Genomic DNA, 9,547 nt, shown 5'->3' with positions numbered 1-9,547 from the left:
TAAACAATGAAACAAGCTGAACTTGCTCTTGATCTGAAGCCTCTGTGTACCATACAAGGCCAGGTAAGAGCTCCATAACTGAGGGTATAACACAAATCTTACTACACCTCATTTAAAGTGGACCTGAACTAAACAAACAACTAAAAAATACACAAATGTCTCTTTTGGCCCCCCCAAAAAAAAAAAAATCCCGGGCTCCTGGTGGCTTTTTGCTTTAGTTTTAGTTTCCATGCTTTAGTATGGTGCTGACCGTGTACAGCAGGGCTTGGCTCTGTGTGCTGCAATGCTGGGGGACAATGTAACTCATGCACAGGTGTTACATTATTAATGGCTGAAGAGGATTTTTATGGAGCCGGAAGAGAGGCAGGAAAGATAGTGGCTTCCTAAGATGTGCTGATAACAGGATACATATCTCCTCTCCTTTTCTATCTGTCTGTCAACCTCTATTTTATGTACAGCGCTGCGTAATATGTTGGCGCTAAATAAATCCAGTTTAATAATAATAATAATAATCCTGGATCTGTCATCGCTGCATGGCACCTGCACATAGGTAACCCTGTGCCATAATACGTAAGTATGCGGTGCATACCTATTGGTCATGGAACCACCAACATATTCAGTTCCACTTTGAAAGACGGCGCTGTAATCCAAGACTGACCTATACTTTGCCAACCAAATCCAAAGCATTTTATCAGCTGAGCCCTATGGAAAGTCATTGCCCAATCTAGCAAGGTATGGGCTCTGCTCCTGCATAAGCTGTGCACTGAATATGGCAGCCACATATCCGGTGTCAGGGGCCATGCGCATTTAGTTTCTTGGACACTGGAAGTGATGACTGGATGTGCCAAGCTTGTTTTTTCCAGTCGGAGTGGCTCTTTGCTGTTCCTGATCATTGGGTTTGGTACAGACAATTCTTGGAATCCAGTTCACACGAGAAGCTATTAATACAGCCTGGCCGGTCCCGGGAACGTCACAACTGACGCTGAGCCACCGTTCTGCTTTATATGACACCTGTTCTGTGGATGGAAAAGGACAGATTGGACATTTCCCGGAATTAATCATCTCTCCAGACAGGGCTGGTACCTTAGTGGGCACCAACTGGTAGCCTGAAGGCCATCGTTAGCCAAAACCTACTATTTAGATTTGGATAAGGATGAGGTAGCGGGGGGCAGAAATTGGGTTTAGAGGATGGGTACAAGATTAGACGACTGATGCAGAAGCCGCTGCAATGCAATGCAAATTCAACCGTCAGAAGCAATATTGAGATGGCCTTAGTTTTGGCATTATGAGATGAATTTGATTCCCAACTCCTTGAAAGTTCAAAGGATTCAGCTTCATTGCTGTATATGACCGGGTCCAGTTTAGGGGACAAGCAAACTGGGCATTTTCCCCAGAATGGCAGAGGGTGCCGGGAGCTGGAATGCAATACACTAGGTACCCCCACCTAGAGCTGGTTTTAGGCATATTGGGCCCCCACCTTCTTGGCCCAAATAGACTTAATGGAAGGGGTGCATGGAGCTGGAGTGCTGTGCATTTGGGGCCCCCATTCCATATCGGGCCAGGGCTTCATTTCACCCCCACTGTGAAGATTCCCTTCTCAGGCACGATGAGCAATAAAAGTAATGGGAAAGGGCTTTGTCACATTTGTGTGTTGCGGTATTGCACATTCTACAAGTAATGCAATGTGCAGAGCTGAGTTTTACCTTTACTATGAATAAAATGCGTGGAGAATATAAAAAGTATAAATCCCAAACCTTGGATTTTCACACACCACAGTGCAAAGTATTCCATGCTGCATTCAAAATCAATTGGCTGCATTACAGCAATGCAGGTCAGTGTGTTACCCAAAATTCCCGTGTGTGCCAATGCAATGAGGGAATGTGGCCAAACAGCTGTTTGCAGTTAGCTGTTTGAGGAGGTGAAGCAGCTCAGTTGCAGGTCAGATGCATTCATCATTTCTAAGGCCCAGAAGAGTCTCAGCCTGACGCCATCCACACGAGACCAAAGCCCATTGACAGTGACCCTCGTGATATTTTTTTCTTTTGAGATCTATGTATTGCATTCCATGGAAAACTGATGAGCTGCCAATGCACCCTAACATGCATTGCTGTGCGTTGCCATATATTGCAGCATTTTCTAATAAATGTCATTGTGAAGCAGCAACTCATATTGGGCCTGATTTATTAAAGTTCTCCAAGGCTGGAGAAGATACACTTTCATCAGTGAAGCTGGGTGATCCAGCAAACCTGGAATGGATCTGGTCCAGGATTGAAAACATTTACTAACAAATAACTAATGACTTTCCATTCCATGTTTGCTGGATCACCCAGCTTCACTGATGAAAGTGTATTCTCTCCAGCCTTGGGTAACTTTTATATATCAGGGCAAATGTGCGGGTTATGGGCCCTAAATCCAGGCAAGGCCAAGGTCACGATGCTGCACGCTCCCATGCGTTGGGTTCAAGCAGCCCCTCCATATGCATGGCAGCGGAGGGACCTGTTGTTACGGCAACCTATAGCGTCACCATGCACTGCAATGCACGTCGTAAGTGGGGGGGCCGTTTAGAATGAATAGCACTGCAATAACACATGCACCCTGCATCACCATGCACAGCAACAACCCATGCACAGCTGCACCGTGACAATGTATATGCAGCCTGAAACAGTAAATCTGACGCCATTGCTTCCAAAAAATGCTAATTCCCTGGCTGTCTCTGGGTTCAATATTTTCCAACCCATTGACTCAGAGCAAGCATGCAGCCAGTGAAGGCAACAAAGGCGACCCCTGATCCCCATACTTTATCTGAGTCACTTCCTTTAGATCAATGTGACAGCCAGGCAACAAGCCTTTCCTAAAACAAGAAATTTTTGATTTTGTTAATGGCGTCCAGCGGTCTCTAAACGTTTTCCTGGAGAGCTTTTTTTCCCCTGGTTCTGTATATTGTGACCGTGGCATTCCTGTGATACCGATAAAGTTGCAGGGACGGGACTGGTTGAGACCGGTTCCTGTTTATGGACTCCGCACATTCAGGACAACGCTGATGCACCCAGCAGACAGCTGGCCGGGTCACATGACTAATAATAGGTACATGAACTTCACATGGAGCATGCTGTCAGTGCAGCTAAAAATACCAGAACCCCCCCCCCCCCCGCCCCCCAGGGCAAAGGGTGTTTATGAAAAGTCAAAGCCAAGGACTTGAAATCTTATATCAACTTTTCATTAAAATATTCCCTGGTGATCCCTTTAGGGTGACAACGCTCTGTGCCTATCTCCCTGTTGTGCTCCTGTGTTGTCACCCTGCCAACACACAAGCATTACAAAGATGTGTTCTGCTGTGGTCACCATTGGCAAATCCGCCCTGAGCCATGCCATCTATGGAGAACATATGGAAAGGAAATGGCTGCAAAGAGGCGCAGGAGATCAGCAGTTCGGAGGTGCAATGCATATGGTGTGATATATATGGCATGTAAAGTGCAGATAGATGCAGCGTGCACTGTTGTCCCAGGCTCATGTATTATGAGGGGTTCCCACCGTCCATGTGCTAAGTTCTTGGGACTGCACACCTATGGCCTTCCTTTCTCTGCCGTGGGACAATGGCGGTACAGGTTGGGCGGCTGCCACCACCAGACACGTGGAATATTGGCCTCCCCGTCACGCCAGGCTGATTTCCTCCGACTTGTTTTCCAGAATTGAGATCGTTCTGCCTGATATAAGCTGCACCCAGCCGAGACAACATAACAAAGCCCCAAGCCAGCCCCTGCAAGTGCCTTGAATTAAAAAGCAGCTCAGCCAGCAATACTCACCTCATCCTCAATGATGCCCTCCTGCAGTAACTCATCTTGGCCACAAGGTGTCCTCATTTTTCCAGATTTACTGCTGCCACTGCCATTCAATACACAGGACATACTGTGAGTTCAGGAGATGAGAGACCGCCCCTGAGGAGCAGGGGTCACCCTGTTCTGATACAAAAGGACTAGTTTGTGTTGTCACCCAGAGACAGGAAATGTGTTATAGACAGGATCACCAGGTAAAAATAAAGATAACAAAAGCTTGAGAGAAGAAAACTAATGCAGCTACCACATGTATGGACCGGCTTCTTGTTTTTTAGGTTTGGATGCTTAAAGCTCTCAGTCACCTCTCCAGCTGCTTGCACTGTGAAGAAATTCATTCTTAAACATCATCAATGATCTGGGCATGTACCTGTCAAAATCACATGACCAGCTTTCCTCCAATCATGACACTCTCTCTGCCCATGCAGAGCCAGATCATCCCTGTGGTCACCTATGCAGCCATATGTAGGGCCCAGCTTGCACCTTCAATCCTCTATAGCAAACTAGGGGCCATCGACAGCTGCTGACTGGTCCAGTCAGTACGGCCATTGTAAATGAGGCAGCTTCTCTGTGACTTTATTCAGAGGCATGGCGGGCATATTGGGGCCCCATCTGCCCTAAATCAACTACACACTTTTAACAAATGAGAAGGGTTGCAAATCACAACATGAAGAGGAATGGATAGCGATATCTGCTCTCCATTATAAATGAGCCCCAAATTCTATGACGTCAGTTTCAGTTAGTTTCTAACTACTTAGAAACCTCTGCAGTGTGACCACATTATAGAGTGGCCAAGGTTTTCCTGTAATAGAAAATAATAAGGAGAAAATTAGGATTTTGTTGCCTCGATTCTAAACTTTGAAGATGAACTTCTCCACAACGCCTGTAGCTACGGAGGTGAATGAGGACTCATTTTAAAGAACATTAACTGCTTGTTAACCCTTTAGTGTGCAATTTCTGGGCACAGGATTACTTTAATGATTAATTTAAAGGGAAATGACAGTTTTCCCTTTTATTCCCTTTTCTATAGGGATCATGAGCCAGTAACACTTTTTTGTGGATCTACTTGCATCTCTATGGTTTTATACCTGATTGTGCTATTCACCCAATTGGTGAATTGTATACATATTTGTCAGACATTCACCCAACCTGATTTACATTAAATCAGGACAGTTTATCAATGGGCCCCATGGGGTAATAAAGTGAGGGCATTACCCGGGCTCAGACCTGCAGTGTAAAGGGTTAATTGCAGGGAATGCAGCAATGATGGTGCAAAGATTACATAAGCTGTGTACTGGTAATCACACACCCTCCAGCAGGGGCAGGTGTCCTTTCCTGCTCTCCTATTGGCTGCCTGGCAGGGGGTGCTGTCCTACTCCACCAATAAAACAAACCTGGTGATATATGTCCTGGGACAGGAGGAGGACAGCACCCCCCATCCTTATTGCTCCATCATGGTACATTAACCCCATCAGTGCCAAAAGGTGAAACCTGTAAACAACACAAAAGCAGATGTGAATAAAGGAGATTGTTATATTAGATGTCTGTGCATGCTGGGAGTAGTAGTGCCAATCAATTATCCCCCCTGTTATTGGGTCTGATTTATTAAAGCTCTCCAAGGCTGGAGAAGATACATATTTTTCAGTGAAGCTGGGTGATTCGGTAAACCTGGAATGAATTTGGTCCTCCTAATATGTGCTGCTTCCCCCACCGCATAGATTGTAAGCTCTTCGGGGCAGGGTCCTCTCCTCCTCCTGTGTCACTGTCTGTATCTGTCATTTGCAACCCCTATTTAATGTACAGTGCTGTGTAATATGTTGGCGCTATATAAATCCTGTTTAATAATAATAACATTAATAAAAATAATCTGCAGTTCTAAAACAAAAATGGTGGTGGGGTTTGTAGAAAGCAGATTATAACCAAATAGATCACAGAGGAAATAGGACTACAAGTTCCTCCCCCATATCTGGGCTATCAGACACAGACTGCAGGCTGACAACGCTGCAGCTGATATCCAGGCAGCAGAACAGTGTTGTCAGCCTGCAATAGGTAGTGGTAATAGTGGCAGGATCTACAGTGCAACATATTCACCAAATACACTGATTAAAAAAAAAAACAGCCATACATCCTGAAGAGGGCTGCTTGTTAATGTTTTCACACAAGATTCACACAACTATTACCCATGATGAATTTATTGAAAACCTTGAGTTCAAAACTGGGGGATCTACGTATTAAAGTGGACCTGTCATGAATAGCTCCATGCTGCAGGCAGGATAAAACATTTCCTTTATCTCCTCTCCTCTTCTGTGACCAAACTGCAACATTGTAACTTTGTAGCAAGTCACTGCAGAAAGCTTGGGCCACATTGAGCAATAAATACCACCCAAAAAAGCCCCCTCCCCATCTTGTGCCCCCTACAGGCATTCTTATTAGGTACTTAGCTGCAGGTCACATGTTTTACCAGATAACTTACCAGCTGGGGTGAATTGATCGCAATATATCTATGGGAATCCGTGACACCAAACATTTTTCCATTATTAATAATAAACAAGATTTATATAGCGCCAACATATTATGCAGCGCTGTACATTAAATAAGGGATGCAAATGACAGACAGATACAGACAGTGACACAGGAGGAGGAGAGGACCCTGCCCTGAAGAGCTTACAATCTAGAAGGTGGGGGAAGTAACACACAATAGAAGGGGGATATTATATTTATCTAATATATATTTATTCTTTATTATAATATATATTATATTATATCTATCTATTATATTTATTTTTGTTTTATATTTATTGTTACCCCCCTACAGCCAGCTCCACGCACTTGTCCCGAATTGCTAATGGGGTGATGCAGGTCTAATAGGATGTGGATAGCCCATTGTCCTTTAGATTGTAAGCTCTTGTGGACCAGACCCTCATGATTTGTATTTTGTAGAATAGTGTTGTGTTATTTCTTAACCTTATCCCCCTAGAACACCATTCTCAGGCAGGCTTCAGTAGAACCCCAAGGTTCCTCCTAATGTTGCTCGGGGTCCCTGACATTTGATGGTTCCGCATGGTTCGGGGACACAGTGACAATAATAATAATATATATAAAAATAAGAATATTAATACAATATTAATTTATATAATAATATATATAATATAATAATATATATATATAATTTATATAATAAAATATATAACAAAATTTAAATAATAATTTATATAATAATATATGTAATACAATAATAATATATTAATTTATATAATAATATATATAATATAATAATAATTTATATAGGGATATCCCAGCCTCTACTGTAGGAGGGGCATTTTTTTGTCCACTGGAATGTTTTTTCCCACTGATTCCCAAAATTTTTATTTTTGGTTCCCAAGACTTGAGAATTATTTTAAGGGTTTCCTTAGGTTATAATAAAGGTGAGAAAGGCTGCATTGGAATATGAAAGCTATGGGAGGTGTTACAGGATTACATATACATTTCTATACAAGTCACTGTTACTTAAATAACAAGAAAACTCATGAAAAGCTTTTATTCTCCCCATGTGAAACTACAGACTGGAGTCTGCGACCTTATTCACCCATTGTCTGCCTCAGGACCACAAACACCAGGGCTATGAATGAAAGATGGGTGAATGTCACACCCATGGCTGTACCTGGAAGTGTTTATGAATGGAGCTGATGGGACACCTGGGGGGTAACAGGTATTCGAGTCTGATCAATGCCTTTCATACACAACAGTCTCCATCTGCTCCAAGCTATTCCCGGGTCTTCCTGGTTTACAACATTGTGGCCTTTGTTTGCTTATTTTCAGTGTGTCACATCTATCTAAATATAAATAAATATAGTATAAATATTTACATTCACATACCAGTATGTATAGAACTCCCCTTATCATGTGAAAGGGAATTCCATATATGCTAAGGACTAATTATTTAATGAGTATGTATTCTAGAATTTGTCCAATGATTGATCATCAGGAAAAGGGGAAATGATGGACAATCATAACGGGACTAATAGTCTAATGATGGACAACCATAACGGGACTAATAGTCTAATGATGGACAATCATAACGGGACTAATGGTCTAATGGTGGACAATCATAACTGGACTAATAGTCTAATGATGGACAACCATAACGGGACTAATGGTCTAATGATGGACAATCATAACGGGACTAATGGTCTAATGGTGGACAATAATAACTGGACTAATAGTCTAATGATGGACAATCATAACTGGACTAATAGTCTAATGATGGACAATCATAACGGGACTAATGGTCTAATGGTGGACAATCATAACGGGACTAATGGTCTAATGGTGGACAATCATAACTGGAATGATGGACAATCATACCTGGACTAATAGTCTAATGATGGACAATCATAACTGGACCATCAAGAACAGGGCCAATACTTTAATGATAAACCATCAAAAAATGGAGCAATGGTCCACTGATGGACCAAAAAAGTGAGTACAATGATGACCCTTACACAGCTGGAGAAATGTTCCAATGATCAGCCATCTAGAACTGAAACAATGGTCCAATGATGGACCATCAAGAATTTGATCAATAGTCTATTAATGGGCCATAAGAATTTTGTCCCTGAACCATCAAGATATCTTTATTTCAGCATAATTGCAACCCCTAAAATAGGATTTTTACCATGCAGAGCCACATTCATAGAGAATTCATTCCTTAAAATGTATACCAAGCAGCCATCAGGTCTGGTGTTGGACCCTCCTAAGCTGATGGGCCAAGGACAACCTCCAACACTTGTACCCACACCCCACTGTCCTGTATTGTACACAGAATTATTGTGTGTTATTATTTTATTATGTGATCTCAGCTGAACTTTATTTGTGTCAATGAATGACAATGAAGATACAAGCTGATGATGTTCCCAGAAACCCCACACAAGTAGCTATGATATCCCCAGCCCATCCAAGGCTGCTGATCAGACAAATGAAGAGTTAGGAAAATAACTAAATGACATTTAAACTTGGAATGACTCCTGGCTGCCCCCTGGTGGAAGGCATTTGTAGTTTGTTGATGCATTGCTGTAGTTTGCTTTCCTATGGCTCTCTAATGAACACAGAGACAATCTGATTGTCTGCTCTTCTGATCAGGCTCCTCTCCTCCTGTGTCACTGTCTGTATCTGTCTGTCATTTGCTACCCCTATTTAATGTACTGCGCTGTGTAATACGTTGGCTCTATATTGATACTATTTATATTTAATAATAATATTAATTGTACAATCTCCTATGAGCTATGTAACAGGAAGATCTGCCCATGCAATGCAATCAATCCATACCCGGCCAAGGGGCCCATATATTACTCACTGATATAAAATATAAAGGCGATTGTACAATCAGAATATAATGTCTGAACTTAGCTTTTGTTACCTGTACAATCAGATCAGAACATGTGTGTGGTCAGATTTAATGCCAGGTTTTTCAAGTTTTTGGGGGGTTAGGTTTGCAGCACAAACACCCACAAATCTGGGCTCTTGGCGGGTGCCCCTTTTAACAAAAATGCCCTAATAATATATTGATATTGTCATGGCAGGGTCCTCTCCTCCTCCTGTGTCTCTGTCTGTATCTGTCTGTCATTTGTAACCCCTATTTATTGTACAGCGCTGTATAATATGTTGGTGCTATATAAATCCTGATAAATAATAATAATAATTGCTGATCTCTCCTTTGG

The sequence above is a fragment of the Pyxicephalus adspersus genome, chromosome 1, assembly GCF_032062135.1.
Source record: "Pyxicephalus adspersus chromosome 1, UCB_Pads_2.0, whole genome shotgun sequence".
Taxonomy (NCBI): domain Eukaryota; kingdom Metazoa; phylum Chordata; class Amphibia; order Anura; family Pyxicephalidae; genus Pyxicephalus; species Pyxicephalus adspersus.
This window is presented reverse-complemented; position numbering follows the sequence as displayed.